This window comes from Ictalurus furcatus, chromosome 25 (assembly GCF_023375685.1).
Source record: "Ictalurus furcatus strain D&B chromosome 25, Billie_1.0, whole genome shotgun sequence".
Taxonomy (NCBI): domain Eukaryota; kingdom Metazoa; phylum Chordata; class Actinopteri; order Siluriformes; family Ictaluridae; genus Ictalurus; species Ictalurus furcatus.
This window is the reverse complement of record NC_071279.1, coordinates 11,188,908-11,207,068: the sequence shown is the minus strand read 5'-3', so window position 1 is coordinate 11,207,068 and position 18,161 is coordinate 11,188,908. Positions and strand designations below refer to the sequence as shown.

The window sequence follows — 18,161 nt, the reverse complement described above, 5'->3', positions numbered from 1 at the left end:
ATTCAAGAGCACAGCATTTCAAAAACACATCTTGAGTGAATTCATTGATTATGAAGATTAGAACGTTATAAAGTTATGTATGTGTACACATTTATTGTGTTTGCTTAAGGATTCAGTCAAGTGAAAGCACAAAACCACAAACAATGCCATTTCTCTGTGTATATAATCGGCTGAGTAACATGCCATATTTTTTTTCCCCAGATTCATTTATCTTTGTTTAGCTTCATTTATCTTTTCATTTATCTTTGTTTTTTAGATGTGCTTCCTTTGGAAACACAATGGTCTAAGCTCACACAATGGTCTAATGAAGTTTATGTTCATGTGATCACAAAGGTAAAATATTAGCGCATTAATCTACTATCTTGCATCCTCATTCAGTGTATCACAATGTTTCCCATTTAACAGAAACTGGAATGTCCAGTACAGTCCAATTCAGCATGGGAACTGAGATTTCTGTCTTTTGTCTTGTCCAGCTCTCTCTAGACTATGGAGTAGGCTCTACTGGGTTACGATTGTGAGTAGTTTCCCTGCTACTCTATAGTTTTTGTTTGTTTGTTTGTTTGTTTGTTTGTTTCACTGTGTGCGAATGTAGATCCCCTTTATAAAGTGTAGAAAGTCATAGTGCAGTTGCAGGTGAATTAAATTTACCAAGTATAAACTGACTTATATAAAATAAAGGGTTTATGTAAAACATGTGGATTTTATATATCCTTAAAAATGCTGGGCATAATCCAGCCACAGATCATTCTTACCCTTATTTCTGGGTTGTTCTGCCTACTCAAGGTTATTTATGATATATATATATATATATATATATATATATATATATATATATATATATATATATATATATATTAAGCAGCATTCCGGATATGTACTTTTCATCTCTATAAAATATAGTTCTTTAGTATAATATATTTTGCACAGCTATGCTATTCATAATACAATTTAAATTATTTTACTTACAAACATCCATCCATTGATTTTTCATAGTGCTTATCCTACATAGGGTTATGAGCGAGCTTGGAGCCTATCCCAGGGGACACGGGGCACAAGGCAGGTGACACCCCGGAGGTGCGATGCAAACGTGCTAACCACTAAAACACATGCCCCCCTACTTACAAACATATTGCAACATTAAAATATATAATTGTCATCTAAACACCACACAATTAAATAAACCACTGAAAATGGCAAAGTGCATAAACTACTTCAGAACATGACAAAACACTAAATATTTTCAGTAAAAATTTCTCTCAGAGTCTTGGTGACCAGTCTTGTTAGTCAGTCATGAAGACATTTCACCACTGATCAGGGGCTTCCTCAGTTCTACCTAAAGATGGGACAATCGCAACCATTCTGTGACGCACCTGTGGCATCATGAGACCGACATGACACTGGAGTCCAGTGATGTGAATGAGAAGCAGGTGATGTCAGCACGATGTGGTAGTTCGATGATAGGTGCTGTTGGAGACCCTTGCCTTGCCTCTGTTCTGAGATGGTTATGGTCCATGGTTATGTTTTGAGCTGAGAGGAAGGCAAAAAAGAACCCACTCTTTACAACTGTGATGAGCAGAAAAGCATCAGAACACACAACACATCGAACCTTGGGGGGATGAGCTAGAAGAAGACCACATAGGGTCCTGCTCCTTTCAGCCAAGAACAGGGATCTGTGGCTACCGTGGGTAGTTCAGAGTTAGCTGGGTATATAATCAGTTTAATAATTAAATGATTGGCAAACAAACACAGCCAAGTCCATGAAGGTAAATCTCCATTATCAGTCTGGCAGGATAGAGTGTAACTGTGTTATGTATTTACGGTCACAGGTTGTATGTCACATGCCTGTGCTCTCCACTGCCTTAACCACTTCTCAGAAACTGTCCTCATGTTCATGGGAAAAGTAATTATTTATACATTTGTTTATATAGTCTAAGCCAGGGGTGTCCAATCTAATCCACAAAGGGCCAGTGTGGGTGCAGGTTTTCATTCCAATCAAGCAAGAGCCACACCTGATTCCACCTGTTTAATCAGTTGATCTTGGCTTCCAATAGACTCGGGTGTGGCTTCTGCTTGGTTGGAATGAAAATCTACACCTATGTGCCCTTTCCAGATATGATTGGACACCACTTGTCTAAGCTTTAATAGGACTGAAGTACTAATGCCGGGGATCGTGCTGTGTATTTGCTTTGATGTGTGGCCTGACATTAACAGAGGGATTCATTTAACATGTCAGTGGGGTTGTGTAAAAATGGTGCTTTGACTATTGTCAGAATAATCATGCAATTTTCTACATTGTGAAAACTGAACACTCATGAAGAGATTCATGCACATGCATACTCATGCAACTTGAAGGGATGTGTATAAGGCTAATTTAGGTGTTTTGTTGAAGGATAAGTCTGTCAGAAATATCTAAATTTTGGTAGACTGCAAAAATAAGCTATAAATGAAATCGTGTTGCCAAAAATATAAATACAAATTCTGTGATAATGTTCATGTTTTATCATGTTCAGCCCACTTTTTACACTGTGGATGCATTGACCTTTATTGTGTTCTCATAATTTCATAGGTTCTGTTACATACATATAGTATGATATCTATATTGGAAAAATTAAAAATCAGAAATAAAATCAAGATGTGAAAGAAAATATTGGGCGGCATGGTAGCACAGTGGGCAGCAGTGCCACCTTAGATCATGGGTTTAGTCCAGTTTCTGCCTGTGTGGAGTTTTGCATGTCCTCCCTCCCTCTCTCTCTCTCTCTCTCTCTCTCTCTCTCTCTCTCTCTGTGTATATGTGTGTGTGTGTGTGTGTGTGTGTGTGTGTGTGCGTGTGTCCACCTCGTGCCTGTGTTCCCAGGATAGTCTCCGAATCCACCATGACACTAATCATGATAAAGCGGGTATTAAATATGAATAAATGAATGAAAGAAAATATTTGATTTTTTCTTCTCTCTAGCCCTTATTCTTCTACAGCTGAACTGTACAGCAAAATTTCATTTCAGAGATATGCATCTAATATCATTATCATAAGATGTACGCATCTAATATGATTATCATCAGACATATGCATCTAATATTATTATCATCAGACATATACCTCTAATATCACTTAAGATAGCTGCCACCTACCATTTCTGTACAGCTCACCTATCATGTCTGTTTAAGTGTTTTAGCAGAACATTGGGGAACAATAATATCTAGCCATCTCAGTTGTTCTCTCTATCCTTTTGTCTGCCTTAAACCCTTATTAAAGCCTAATATAGTCCCAGCCATGTCTCAGTGTCTGTATCAATGGCATTGTAGTTCATTGCCCTTTAGCCTGTTATAAGAAATCACCTAGATTCTAATGGAGGAGCGGTCAAAGATCACAAAGTAATCCTGTCAATGTGTGTTCACTGCCTGGGTGTGGCAGCTATCTTAACAGCCATCTCCAGACTTACCTAGGAGTAAATCAGAACACTGGCGCTGTAGCTGGACAGAGAGACAGAGAAGAGAAAGAGAGGCAGAGAGTGTGTGTATATTTATATATATATATATATATGTGTCTCTGTGTGTGTGTGTGTGTGTGTGTGTGTGTGTGTAAGAGAGAGAGGGATGGAAGGCCTAAATGGGTGGTGAAGTGGGGGATAGGTGTGTAGGGGTGCTATATTATTGTTTCTTCTCAGCTATCTTCTCATAAAATCTTACAAAATTGATTAATGCACCAAACACAGAATATGATCTACCGTAGCTGTTGTATTCATAAAATAAGTGCAAGATTAGTCACCTAATTCTGAAGACAGTGGCACTCATTAAAAACAGCTTGAGCACAACTAGCATTAGAAAAGGCAACAGACACTTTAGTAGCTCAGAAAACCAATGAATCCAATGAATCCATCCAAGTTTGCAGTCCATCTCTGAATGCCTGAGGTCAGTGAGTGGTTTAGAGAGTCTGTTTAAAAAGTGTAATTTATAGCCCTGAGGTCAGACATATGGTGGCCAGAGGTTGGAAAGCCAGGGATGGATGTTGCAGGGAAGGTATTTGTTGTAGTTGTACTTTATCAGGGGCTGAGAAAATACAGACAGAATGAAAATACAGACAATATTGAACAGAGCTGCAGTCCGACGCTCCAAGTGCCTACCGCTAAACTGGCAGCCGCAGGAGTTAAGAGTTAGCTACGTTTTCTTATTTCAAGCTAAAATGGTAAAACACTTGTGCAGGAGAGACTGGCATTTCATTTATTGCATGTTGTTATTTTGTGGATTCGTGGCGGGTGAAGTGAAAAAAAAGGTCTGATTTTATGGAGCTGTGTCTCTCATTATTATCCAGATTTCAGCACTGTCATTTACTTTTAGTGCCTTGACTGAGAGACTAATGAATATTTACATAATGGGAAATGTGTTCATGCAGTTGAGGTATGTGGTTTTATATGAACAGTCATGTCAGCTGAAGTGGTTAAGTCTCAGAGTATTTGTGTTAACTTAGTCTCTTTTTTCCCCCTACTTCTTCTCCTGATTCCCCCCCCACCATTTTTCCACCAGTCCTTCAGCAACTCAGCAAAGCCAACATAAACGGGGGTGTGACCCATGCCATTGTGTTAGTGCTGCACATGGTCTCTTAAACTAAAGACCGAGATCACACACACACACACACACACACACACACACACACACACACAGTCTCTGTACGTCTGTCCTTACTACAAGTACTGGCAGGAAATCCGTTGCCTTGAAAACAAGTTTTTAGTGGGGCTCCATTGTGTTGTGTTCTTTCCAGAAGAGCTGAGAGCACACGTGAGAGGGGTCAACTTCCTGAGCTCTCTCACTGTTGCCACACATACAGTAATGAAACCACCCTCTGTTTACCTAACACAGACATTCACACCCTCACATACATACATACAGGCATACACACACCCAATGCATTCTGTACATGACTGGAATTCCTCTTAAGTAGTGTACACATTGAAAACAATCATACTGTACACGCCCATGTCTTCATATCTTTTGTAGTTTTTAAAACATCTTACTTTGAATTCAGACCATTACATGGCATTACAGGCAGATTACATTGTTGCTGCTCTAGTAGTGTGTGTAAGAGCGATAGCAGTGTGTGTATGCTGGGAGAGATTGGGACTTTCTGTAGTTCTGCCTAGTGTCCTTTTCCTTGGCTTGGTATCAACGAGATCACTAATTCCATAGAGGTTTTCCCCTCCAAGAACTGCTGTTGTTTCAGCTGTTGAGGAAGAAGAAGAAGACAAAAAGTCCTGTCCCTCAATGAGCTGTTTGCTCAGCCAGCTGTGTCCTCGTGGACAATATGCATATTTTTTCCTTTATAGCCGGTATCACTACCTCACTCATAATACCAGGAAGGTCGTAATGAAATTGCTGGATATTTGGGGGTGTTTTGAGCAAACTGATGCCACTTGTTTCAAGTAAACTCATTCATCGCATTTGTTCATTTGAATATCAAAATAAATAAATAATACTCCTGTCATGAGAAGAAATCGAACCTGTTGTCCTTTAGCATGTCCATTTTCTCTGCAGGTCTGTAGTTAAAGGCTTCATAAAGGACAGGTGTTCGCCATATGTAGTGTAGAGCTTTAGTGGGCAGGACTGTGACTATTAAATCCATCAAATCTCTATCAAGAGAAAAAAAATGGAAACCATGTGTGAGAGTAACATCTTTACATCTAATATCTAGCATGCAAGCTGAATTACTGATTATTCAGAATCTTGTTTTAGATTTCTCAGAATTGAAATGATCTATAACTGAATAAAGCATGAAACAAGCAGAAAAGGGGACAAGGACTATCATAAAGGCCAACAAATATTTTCCCATAAAATGTATCCTAATAGAATATTCTTCACATACGCAGTACTTTTTTTTTTCACCTTCTTTACCCTGAGTCTTGCTTTTGCCTTTTTTTCCTCTTTCAGCAATTCCTTTTTCTTTCAAACCATTGCTTTTCTCTTTGTCTGCTGAAGGTTGTGGAAGGCAAGAACATTCAATAAAAGACGGCCAAAATATTTCAGATTTATGGTTTGGTGTGGGAGGGGTTTTGGCAGATCAAGCAACTAAAGAAACTATGAAAAGCAACTAAAGAAAAGTATGTGGATTTTTTGCAAATCATTCTTTCTTAATGAGTGAATGTGTGGGTGAAATTAGTGAGTGAAAGAGTGAATGAGGATGTGAGTGAGTGAGTGAACATGTGAGTGAGTGAGTGAACATGTGAGCAAGTGAGTGAATGAACATGTGAGTGAGTGAATGAACATGTGAGTGAGTGAGTGAGTGAGTGTACATGTGAGTGAGTGAATGAACATGTGTATGAGTGAGTGAACATGTGAGTGAGTGAATGAACATGTGAGTGACTGAGTGAACATGTGAGTGAGTGAGTGAATGAACATGTGAGTGAATGAACATGAGTGAGTGAGTGAACATGTGAGTGAGTGAGTGAGTGAACATGTGAGTGAGTGAGTGAGTGAACATGTGAGTGAATGAGCATGTGAGTGAGTGAACTTGAGTGAAAGAGTGAATGAGCATGTGAGTGAAAGAAAGAGTGAACATGTGAGTGAAAGAATGAATGAGCATGTAAGTGAAAGAGTAAGTGAACGTGAGTGAGTGAGAGTGAACATGTGAGTGAAAGAGAGAGTGAATGTGAGTGAAAGAGGTAGTGAATGTGAGTGAAAGAGAGAGTGAACATGAGTGAAAGTGAGTGAGCACATGGGTGAGTGATTATGTGGGTGAGTGAGTGAGCATGTGGGTGAGTGAGTGAGCATGTGGGTGAGTGAGTGAGTGAGCATGTGGGTGAAAGAGTGAGTGATCATGTGGGTGAGTGAGTGAGCATGTGGGTGAGTGAGTGAGTGAGCATGTGGGTGATTGAGTGAGTGAACATGTGAGTGAAAGGGTGCCAGGTGAAATGGGCACTCCTGCAGGGCCATCATAGTGCTGCCATTGTGCTCGCGTGACTCGCACCAAATGTTCCATGTCACCCACGGAATCACCTGCCACCCTCAACTGTTTAAAACAAACCTCTAGGTGAAGCAACGCCATGACCCTGACCTGCTGACCATGACCCTGACCTGCTGACCATGACCCTGACCTGCTGACCATGACCCAGCTGCATAACTGAATATGGTGTGTGTCGCCTTATTTCTGTTACTTTGGTGTCAAAGGCATTCTCTGAAATGTTAGCTGTCTGCTAGTATTACGGTCTAATTTTGCAAATGTTTAAGAAATGTCTTTCTCTGTAATAACAGACCTACAATATGTAGTGGAATTCCAGGTTTTAGGATTGAGACAGAAGCAATTTTTCAAGTTTTAACCAAGGACAAGTCTTTATTGTCAGGATCCCCTTGTTTAGTCAAACCATATCGAGCTTAACCTGACCTGAATTCTAATGTTATCAAAAAGAATGAGATGAACCTAGTCGATGATGAGTACATTTCTTTTTTCACTTTATAGACCTTGCACTTGCACTGCCTGAAATATGAGCTAGCTTATTAATACGGATCTAATTCTAGACATACGGTGCGTATGCTATCGTAATTTTCGTCCTGATTAAAGCGAGATTATTAAGACCCCTCACTCAGTACTTTATGCACTTTTAATTTTCAGTGTCACTGCAAAATATGAAAGGCTAGAAATAAATGTCAGAGCAGCCTTTTACCTCCTGATTGATGGCATGGCAGTAAAGGGTTGAAATATCACGTCAAATCATTCAGCCATCGGTGTGCATGCATTTTTACAGCCTTTGCAGACTCAGGCCTGTCAGTTTTATGTCTTTTTATGGCTGCAGACAGTGAGATTACATTATCAATATTGTCTCCCTCTGTTTCAGCTGTTCATCCATCACCATAGTGCCCTTCACCTTAGCAGAGAGGAATGCCTCTCCGTGTTTGATGACACGTTAAGAGTTATCTCCTAGAGCTTCTTTAATTAATGTATATGTAAAGAAGAAGAAAAAAAAGAAAGCCCAGAGAGTGATTCCCAAAAAGTCTCCCAAGGGGAGGGAGGCAGAGCACGTTTCTGAGTTTATTGGCGCTGTTAATTAATCGCCATTGAAGCATGTTGATAAATTGCTGTTACATTGTAGTCTATGAAATTCAGGGACTCATTGATTGTGCTTATTGCCTGTGCACTATAACTCAGATTGAGAAGTATTTTATGACATCACTATGGAAACTGCAGGATTGGATAGTGTTTGCAGTTGACTGGTATTTAAATCTACAATTAAAGACAGTTAAAGTCATACACGTCAAACGTTTAAGGATGAGATGGACGTTGAATAAGTTGTATATTATAGTACACATTGCCACATAGCTGCACATATCTATGAAATAACACCAGTGGTTCACTGTATTACTTAAGGTGTAATATTTGGATTTGTTCTCCATGGCTTTAGAGGATAAGCAATCTGTTCGCAGTAGGGAGTGGATAATTTATGGCCTGGAGTGTGCATATGTATGTGTTCATATGTCTCTTCTCTTTCCAGCTAATTTACTTTATGAAATCAAATGTGTCCGTTAACATTTAAGTGAAATCACCCACGCCTGAATGTTGGCAGCATGTTGAGGTTATGCAGGTCTATTTAGAGGATTGTGTATACACACACACACACACACACACACACACACACACACACACACACACACACACTCACTCACTCACTCACTCACTCACTCACTCACAGAAACAGGTTCTTCTGGCCACACTGTGGTTGCTTTGTGAAGCTGCCAAGGTCTTTAATTGACCACCACTCCAACCTGTCTGCGCACAGGTGAACTAACTTTTCTAACTCTCTGGGTCGCAAACGTCCAGCCGTGAACCAGACGCATATTTGGGCCTAAATCTGACATGTGACAGACAGGGTAGCCCTTTCCTAACGGGATATAATTCAAGGGGCCTGTTTGATTTCTTTAAGCTGGCAGGCTGTGTCAAAAGCTTCAACAAAAACGTGTGTGTGTGTGCCTGGTTCAAGGGAATGATCAATAGTTATTACACAGCATCGTGTTGCTGAGCTCAGATGGACTGTGCTGTTTGCACAGGTGCCCAACAATGTGGTGCTCAGCGCTGAAGCTTTTCCAGCCCATAAACACCCAATGCAACCCCCCCGCCCCGAATGGTGTATGGCGGCAGTCATCTTCTGTAGCCCCTTGCTCAAACCAACACAAACACATGCACACACATACACACACACACACACACACACACACAGACATATATAAACAATGCTCTCAGTCTTTTTAATACATACTCCATCATGTTGTTCTCTCTCTTATACACAGACAGTTAAATAAGGAAAGGTGAAAATGTATTTGTGTTCCAGACACAGAGAGAGGTCACTGAGTGCATTGTATAATATGGTAATAGCTTTTACCATTTTGTCTCCATCTGGCAAATTAAAAATTAACATCCGGGGACACCCTGGATGGGGTGGGAACCCATCACAGGACACAAACGCACACCTATTCACACACTACGGACAATTTTAGAGATGCCAATCAGTCTACAGTGCATGTCTTTGGACTAGGGGAGGAAACTGGAGTACCTGGAGGAAACCCCTGAAGCACAGGGAGAACATGCGGAGGCAGGATTCGAGCCCCTGACCCCGGAGGTGCAAGACACCTTTATTTGGTCTTTAGTCACAGATAGCTGATAACATGAGCTGTTTTCTATGACACCATTACAAACTGCAAACAAAAAGCAAAAGTCTGTTTGTTTTAAACATTTGAAAACATATGCTTGAGATTATGCTTTTATATGCAAACTTTGTGGCGATAAGTAGCTTGATACTTACCCTGCCACTAAGTATTTAATGATTTCAGCAACGCATTGCCTCTGTAATGTACACAACCGTGTGTTGAGTTCGATCTGCTCAATTATTAATGAATTATTAATGCTGTAATTAGGCCAGATGGCATTATGTGCAAGGTTTGCACAAACATCTGCTATCAGTGATGGGTAAATTGACTAAGTACCTCTTAATTCGAGTTATATTGACCATAGATCGAAAACGCATGAATCATCGCTCTTGTCTTATGATTACTGCTGAGTAAAGCAAGGAATTGGATTTTTTTCTTTTTGTCATTAATTCTTTCTTTCTTTTTTTGTATATTAATAGAAACAGTCTTGGAGCGGGACATCTCTTGTTATGTAGGAAAATATACTATGAAATATTTAAAAAATTTTCTTGTTTTTTTTTTGTGCACTAAGTGCTACATATTCAACATTGTACAGTAGATCAGGAACCCAACTCCTTCTCTGTCACACGCTTGTGACTTTTGCAATGTAAGGAACTTCCACCATGGGGGAATGACATTCTAATTTGACTCTAAATACCATTTCCTTTTTTTCTGTTCACAAGACCTGAGGCTGTTCTAGACAATATTGCTGAAAATATTATGAAGTAGTCTCTGGTTCAGCGAGTAATTTCCCTAGTTAACCATGCTTTCTCTCATGATACTGATACTGCTGATACTTTCTCTTTTGGTGTTGTGCTCTTTTCCTTGAGATTCCCGAGGAAACCTCATAGGCCACTGACCTCAGACTGATGTGGACTCTTCCTTTTTCTAAAAAGCTGCACAACTGCTGCTCAAATCCTCTGTGGGCTTTAGAAATGTCAAGTTGTTATTAGAGGGCTGCAAGTTCCTGCCTGCTCTCTTCCACACTGGCTGTGCTTTTATGGGTACGTTTAGCCAGGAATCTCACGATTTCTAATCCAACTTGTATTAAAAGTTAGGATAAGTTGGTGCTAGTGGGTTAGCGATCAAAGCTTTTTCTATGAATTGGTTGAAATAGAACAAAATCATTTCGCTTATTGAAATCTCTATAGAGTCATTTTAATTGTACAGAATCAGTGCTTCCGGGTGTGAAGGCAGTCATATAGAGAAGATGACTGTGTGTTAATTTGTTAACTTTGTGAGTTTGATTGAAACAGTGTTGAGGTGTATATTAAAGTCTATACACTACACTGTGAAATTTCCATTATTTATGTGTGTGTGTGTGTGTGTGTGTGTGTGTTTCACATATGTGTGTGTGTAGCTTGTAAAAAGTGATGCTTGTCTGAGAACAGTAAAAAAAGAGTATCTTAACCTCAAGTGACATTTGTACACTTCTCTCAATAAGAGACCGAGTAACACGGCCTCCTCCCACTGCATCAGAGCTCTTGCTCTTCTCTTGTCCTCCCTCGTGAGCGGCGTATAATATTGATCTGTGATCACATTTCATAGCTGTTAGGTTCAATCTGATACACAATGGCTAGGAGCAGCCCTCATACCTACTCTCACACTCTCAAGTTCTCGCACTGTCTCTGGGGACCTGCGCTATCACAAGACCAGAGACCTCTTAAACACACGTTCACACACACACACACACACGCACACACGACCAAGCACACACACTCACGCACTGCCTGCCTGTTACTTTAGCCCAAAGAAGAGCACATTTCATGTTGCCTTACAGGATCGAATGTCTTGGGTAATGTAGTTTGTATTTAATATTGATCCTCCCAGATTTTAGATAGATAGGTTTAACTTTAATGTGATAACATTTTTAAATATCGCAACTTGATGTGATCAGAAAAAGTTCATGTTCACGCTTACTCAGAAAGGGCACGTTTATGATTATGTTCTGTTCCAGGAATTAATCTTCTTATCAAATCACACATCAAGGTTATTCAGCTCAAATGTGTATGTGTGGGTGTGCGTGCGTGTGTGATTATGTGTATGTACTTGTCTTGGAGTTCATAAATCTTAAAAAAAAAAAAAAAGGACGGGAAGATCTGTGAATATTTGAGCAATGGACATTTGTTGTGTTTACTACCTTCACCTCAGTGTGGTCAGTGTCAGCATGTCCGTGTGTCTTTATTACTGATTCACAGCACAAGTGCTATGAGAAAGAGAGAGAGAGAGAGAGAGAGAGAGAGAGAGCACGAGAGAGAGAGAGAGAGACAGCGAGAGAGAGAGAGAGAGAGAGAGAGAGAGAGAGAGAGAGAGAGATGTCAAACTGCTTGGCTCAGCATTGGTTGCCATGCCAACTGAAACAACAAATATTTAGAGCAATGTAACACTTTCTATTGAAATTCCAGTTCCAGGTTCCAATCATCTGGAAAGTTCTCTTGTTGTCAAACTCCTTCCTATTTTTTTTCTTCTTGTCACTAGAATGGTGTCTTTGTCCAGTAGAAGTGAACTTGAAAATATTGCCGAGGTGTGCAGTGTTTTCACTCAACACACACTCACATTCAAGTGGTTTCTCTCTCTCTCTCTCTCTCTCTCTCTCTCTCTCTCTCTCTCTCTCTCTCTCTCTCTGTCTCTTACAGTTTCTCTTTTACTGTTTCAACTAGGGCTCTGTGTGTGTGTGTGTAGTTTGGATGGGCAGTTTGATTAGAAAGGGCAGTTTGACTTGATTATAAAGTGCAGCTCTGTCTCAACACCATTGCAGTTGCACTGCTGACACACTCTCTCCTCACGTAGGAGCAATGATTTCTTATAGCTGCTGTCTCCATGGCAGTCTGTTCACACTTAGTCTGGCAGTGTGGTTCTGTGTTTTTGGTCAGTCTGTGTTCAGGTAAACTGCCATGGTGTATTGTTGATTTAGGGCCACTGCATGAAGTGATGAGATAGAGTGTATTAGTGAACTGAGGTTCAGGACCAGCTGGGTGAAGGGACTCTTATCTCTTAGGTAAAGGTACAAACATTCACTGATGCTCAAGAAGGCAACATGCTACTTTAAGAGCCAGGGGGGTGGAAACTTTGGAACAGGATGATCGGTGTAAATTGTTATTATTTTGTCTTCTGGGAAACATGTAACTATCTTATGTAGCTTCTGAAGGCAGTACTAATGAAAATAAAGATCTTTAAACAAAATAATTTATACCAATCATCCAGTTCAAAAGTTTACACGCCCTGGCTCTTAATGTATCATGTTGACTTATTGAGCATCAGAGAATGTTTGCACCTTTTGTAATAGTCGTGTACGAGTCCCCCGTTGTCCTCAGTGTGAAAAGATGAATCTCAGCATCATATAGTCGCTGTTGGAAAGGGAACAAATATGCAGAAAATGCTGGAAAAGTAAAGAATGTGCAGGACCTGGAGGATTTTTCTGAAGAACAGTGAGCAGTTTAACTGCTCAGGACAAACAAGGGACTCATGAACAACTATCACAACACATCAAAACATCATGTCGTTGATCATCCAGGTAACAACACACAGTATTAAGAATCGAGCGTGTGTAAACTTTTGAAGTGGTTCGTTTGTGTAAATTCAGTTATTGTGTCTTGTAGACTTTATGTAAGCATCTGTTATGTGAAATAGCGTATTCAGGGCAGGACTAAATAAAACACTAAACGCAATTTATATGATTATTTAATTATTTTTTAAAAATTATTAACATTTTGCAGATTTGTATGTAACCTTGCAAGGCGTATGTAACCTTATGACCTCAACTGTACATTCACAAACAGGTCTGTGTGGCATTGAGAGGATGATGTGCTAACATGATTGACAGCAGTGTTGGGAATTGGTCTAAATCTTGGCCTCAAAAATTAACAACTAAGTTGTAGTTGTTTACTCTTCCCATAGTACAGCACCTAGAGATGACCTGCTATGTGAACCGCCAGGTCTCCAGGACACATAGCCAGTGGATCAGGACCTTATTATTATTATTATTATTATTATTATTATTATTATTTTATGGTGTTATGGCGGTGATCACAAGTTATTATAGCTTATATACAGTTATTTTAGCTACTATAAACCTAATTTACTGGTCACTTAAGTGAATGCTTAATAACTGTCAACTCAAATGTAACTAATATAGGGAATGGTGCTGTTATGAGATCCAAAAATTTTCATATTTTAATGAGCTCCTGGTCTACATATATCTGTTTTGTTTAGGAAGGTTCTGATGAGGAAAACAGTTGATATAGAGATGGACTTTTCTAGTCCTTGGATCTTAGATGGGGTTCATGTTCAAGTACAGGGAGGGACTAGCACCAAGGGTTCTGTAGTTCTCTGAAGCACATTGAATAGTAAGTATTATATGTTCATTCGTATTCATTTACTTCATACCTTCATCAACAATGTAAAGTCTGCTTTGTGGTTCTGACTGTGTTCCAAATGTGATGGTAGCTGGCATGTGTATATGTATGTGTGATTACTATGGACAACTTTCAGCACAATCCTGTAGTGGATTAAAACCAGAAAACCAGCTTACTTTGTGCTCATTTGCACAGTTTATTTTTTCTTCATAGTTCTTTTTTAATAGGATTGTAAATATTACTTACAAAGTTTCACTTGACACATGAATGTAGAATTGTAAAAAAGAAAAAAAAAGGGTTGATGATGATGATGATGATGATTATTATTATTATTAGTAGTAGTAGTAGTAGTATATATATATATATATATATATATATATATATATATATATATATATATATATATATATATATTACCACTTGCACTGTCTGCTATTGAGTCACTGCTGTGATTTTTAGAATAATTTGTACAAGCCTGGCTCTGGTATAAATAAAAGACATTCTTTAATGGGAACATTTTTTTATTGTTGCCGAAATGTTCACTCCTGTTGTGTGCCATAAAGCTGTGGGTTGTAAAAATCAGAGGGCATAATGTTCTTTTCCTCCCCCGTTTTCTCTTTCTCTTTCTTTCTTTCTTTCTTTCTTTCTTTCTTTCTCTCTCTCTCTCTCTCTCTCTCTCTCTCTCTCTCTCTCTGTCTATTCACCGACATAGCTGACCTTGACAGATGCTATCTGAGGAGCTGCAGCACAGGGAGGTTGTGTGCTTGAGAAGATAGGATACTGTAAGTTCAGAAGTGTGTGTGTGCGTGTGTGTGTGTGTGTACATGATCTCTTATGAAGATTGTATGATGTGCAAACAATAAGGCAACAGAAATATTTCTGCAGTTGAATGCAAAAGGGGACAATCCCTTTTGCACGTGTGTGATTGCGTGTGAGAGAGGGAGAGAGAGGGAGAGAGAGGGGGAGAGAGAGAGAGAGAGAGAGAGAGAGAGAGAGAGCTTGTAAGGTATTTTTCCATTGGGAAATATCTTAGCTGGTAGGGTGGGTTAAAGTAAAGAAAACCACTAATTTCTCTCAAACCAGCAAAAAAGAGTCTCTATAGTAAATTAATTAAACGCTCTCTCTCGCTCTCTCTCTCACGCTCTCTCTCGCACTCTCTCTCTCTCTCTCTCTCTCTCTCTCTCTCTCTCTCTCTCTCAAGGATCAATATGTTCAATCTGAAATTCTTCAATGCTCTATGTATGTTATTAAAAATAACACCAGCTAGTTAAGCTGTACTATATAGAACTTGGTGCTACTGTAGCTTTGTTATGGTTACACTGTTACACCGAGTTGCTTTTTCCCTATCTGTCTGGAAGACCAGTTACAAGATGGTTATAAAGGGGTGAAACGTTTTTGGGGTGAACACTAATCAGAGTGGTCAGTATAGATGATGCAGTTATTCACTTATTAGACTCTGGTTTTCACTGACTGTTTGTATTCTCACCTAGACAAAACACCACAATTCTAGCTAAATCCATTCATCCATCCATTCATTCATTCATTAATTCATTTATCTTCAGTAACCACTTCATCCTCTTAAGGGTCACAGTGTTGCTAGCTAAATTTTATGCTAATAGTTAATTAGAATAAGTAATGATAATGTCAGCTATGGTGTATGGTGGTCTGTTTTTTGGTGTGAGTGATAACCTGCTGCAATGCTATGGCATCATGAAAGACCATAGCGTTAACAGTCAGCACATATTCTTTAACATTGGAGAACACATATCCAGGTGTTTTTTTTATCAGTGATTATCAGTGATTTTATCACTGCAAGTTGCCAGTCGCTGTAACATGAAGTTGCCAGTAGACGTTCCTACTACTGGTTGCCATAGTAACATTTATCAGTGGGTGGCACAACTAGTATACCACTTTTGACAACAAATAAGTTTTATTGCCACTAAAGCGAAACATGCTGGAGGGAGAGCGGTTGTGTATACAATTCCCCAGTGTATATATGTGTCATTTCCTACAAGATGAAGGAGAAGCAGCATGTGCTCTTTGCCGTTGTGGCCATCTATCTGTGGCGAAAGCGCAAGCACCGGACTGTCTGGGTCCACGAAACAATTTGGACTCACAGGCAGCATGGCGGATCATGCATCACGTGCACTCTACTGTCTTCACTCCCACTGGTACTCGCTGCACCAAGTCGCTCCAAATTTGCAGAAAGTTTGCATAAACTTTTCTCAACTTTGTTGTGTCACTGGACACGTCCACATCTAGTTGCCAACGCTCGCCGTCGCGCATGTCGCTGGAAGACACCGCCTCACCTGTAGTTTAGACTTATGCAAAAGTTCAGTGAAGCTCCAATAAGCATAAATGAGTAAAGCTGCCATGTTACACTTAGCCTTTATCAGGTGAGTACTTCTTTTAACTCGCCATAACCAAATCCACATAAATGTCATCCACAAGCAGTGAGCAGTGTATGAAGGAAAATAAAATGCACTAATGTCTATTCCGGTGTCAATCACTTCAGAGTGTCTATTTACAACATCAGTATGTACAATTGAGGAATAAAGAAACAATGATCTAAAGCAGTGGTGCAATGAAATATGTCAAGATAAATGAAATATGAAATGACATCCAAATGTTATATCAGAATGGCAGTATGCTCAAAGTTTCTGTAACAATGTATATCAACTGGGTAGGAAACAGTGCCCATGAAAAAAAGTCCATGAAAAGTGTAGGCCTACATAAAGTAACAATGAAAATTGTATATCTGAAGTTATCTCACGTAGCTGTACAGTAGATGACGGGTAGAGCTAGGTGCTTGATGTTCACAGTTAGAAGAAGGAAGGTATGTTTTATCTTCAGTGACGCACACAGAATAATACGTTTACAGCAATGTGGAGTACAGCAACAGTCTTAATGGAACTTGCCCATTTTCTAACTCCAGACCAGGAAGTGAGCATGACACTGAGAGGAATCTTGTTTCTCACCTTTTTGCTCTGTGTTTCTGCAAGGAACGGTGATGACAGAGTCCAGTCCCAAAGACCAGGCCCTTCAGATGATGTCAGCAAAATAAAATCAACCTCAACAATCAACAAGCGCTTACACTGAAATGAACCTGAACATAATATAAACTTTTATACAAGTAGCGACTGTGATTGTGTGGGCACGTGGACTTTTTCTGGAAACTTTGCTCAAGAAATCAGATGTCTTGCTTCGGTTTAACCTAAGCAATCACAAGTCAAAGGGGAGTGTTTACTACTAATACTAGCAAAAATAAAGGAATATAATTAAGTTAGAGAAAGACAAAAGTGGACTATTTTACAGGGACTGAAATGAATGAAAGCGGGAGCGTGGTGGTGATCTACAGTCACATACTGTATAATGCTGCCAAATCCATTTTCTCATAACCTTTGGCACATTTTATCTCTGTAATTTAGAGTATGATAGAGGTTGTGTGTTCTAATAGGTGTGTGCGTGTGTGTGTGTGTGTGTGTGTGTGTGTGTGTGCAGCATTTGCTATTAATGAATACATGTGAGGAATGTTCCCCTTAAGTTTATCATTAATCATTGTTAGCACAATGTCACAGAGGACAATTTCAGCATAAGCCAAATTGTGTATGTATATGTGTGTGTGTGTGTGTGTGTGTGTGTGTGTGTGTGTGTGTGTGTGTTCATACCACACAGGTTGGTATTTCACTCCATTCAGTCCAAGGTGAGTTTCGGGTGAATTTTTTTCCCCTCTTCTGTTTCTCCTTTCTGAACCAGTTGAACTACAGTCTCGCACAAATACACACTCGTTCAAACACACCATCTCTCTTGTGTCTACAGCTTTTATAAAGTTTATAGGAAGCATTTTTGTCATTGGAAAACAAACATATACTGACTGTGACTGTCAATGTAGGAAGCCATGTCTGATTTTTCAGATTATGAAATATAAGAGTGAAATATAGATCGAGAAACAGACAGAAGTTGAATTAATATTAATATTTGAAATGCATGTCATCATCAGGAATCAGGTGTGATGGGCAGGACATGTTGTGCACATGGGGGATACCAGAATACCAAAACAGGCCTTCTGTGGTGAGCTGAAGATTAGCAGTGACCCACAGCATGAGCTGAGGAAGCATATGTAATGATTACATCTAAAAAACAATC

The 18,161-nt window shown here is 39.5% G+C and overlaps 1 long non-coding RNA gene across 4 annotated transcripts; it reads left to right on the top strand.

The window, feature by feature from the left end:
• The first annotated feature begins 11,384 nt into the window (after positions 1-11,384).
• Positions 11,385-17,827, top strand: LOC128601162 (uncharacterized). 4 transcript variants are annotated; one of them, XR_008384667.1, is made up of 5 exons: positions 11,385-12,658; positions 12,947-13,174; positions 13,440-14,006; positions 14,728-14,797; positions 16,031-16,571. It is a non-coding gene; the product is annotated as an uncharacterized LOC128601162 (long non-coding RNA). The 4 variants fall into 4 exon arrangements; XR_008384669.1 differs by lacking the exon at positions 16,031-16,571 and adding an exon at positions 17,018-17,827 and having other exon boundaries at positions 11,385-13,174; XR_008384668.1 differs by having other exon boundaries at positions 11,385-13,174; positions 13,873-14,006.
• Positions 17,828-18,161: the final 334 nt, after the last annotated feature.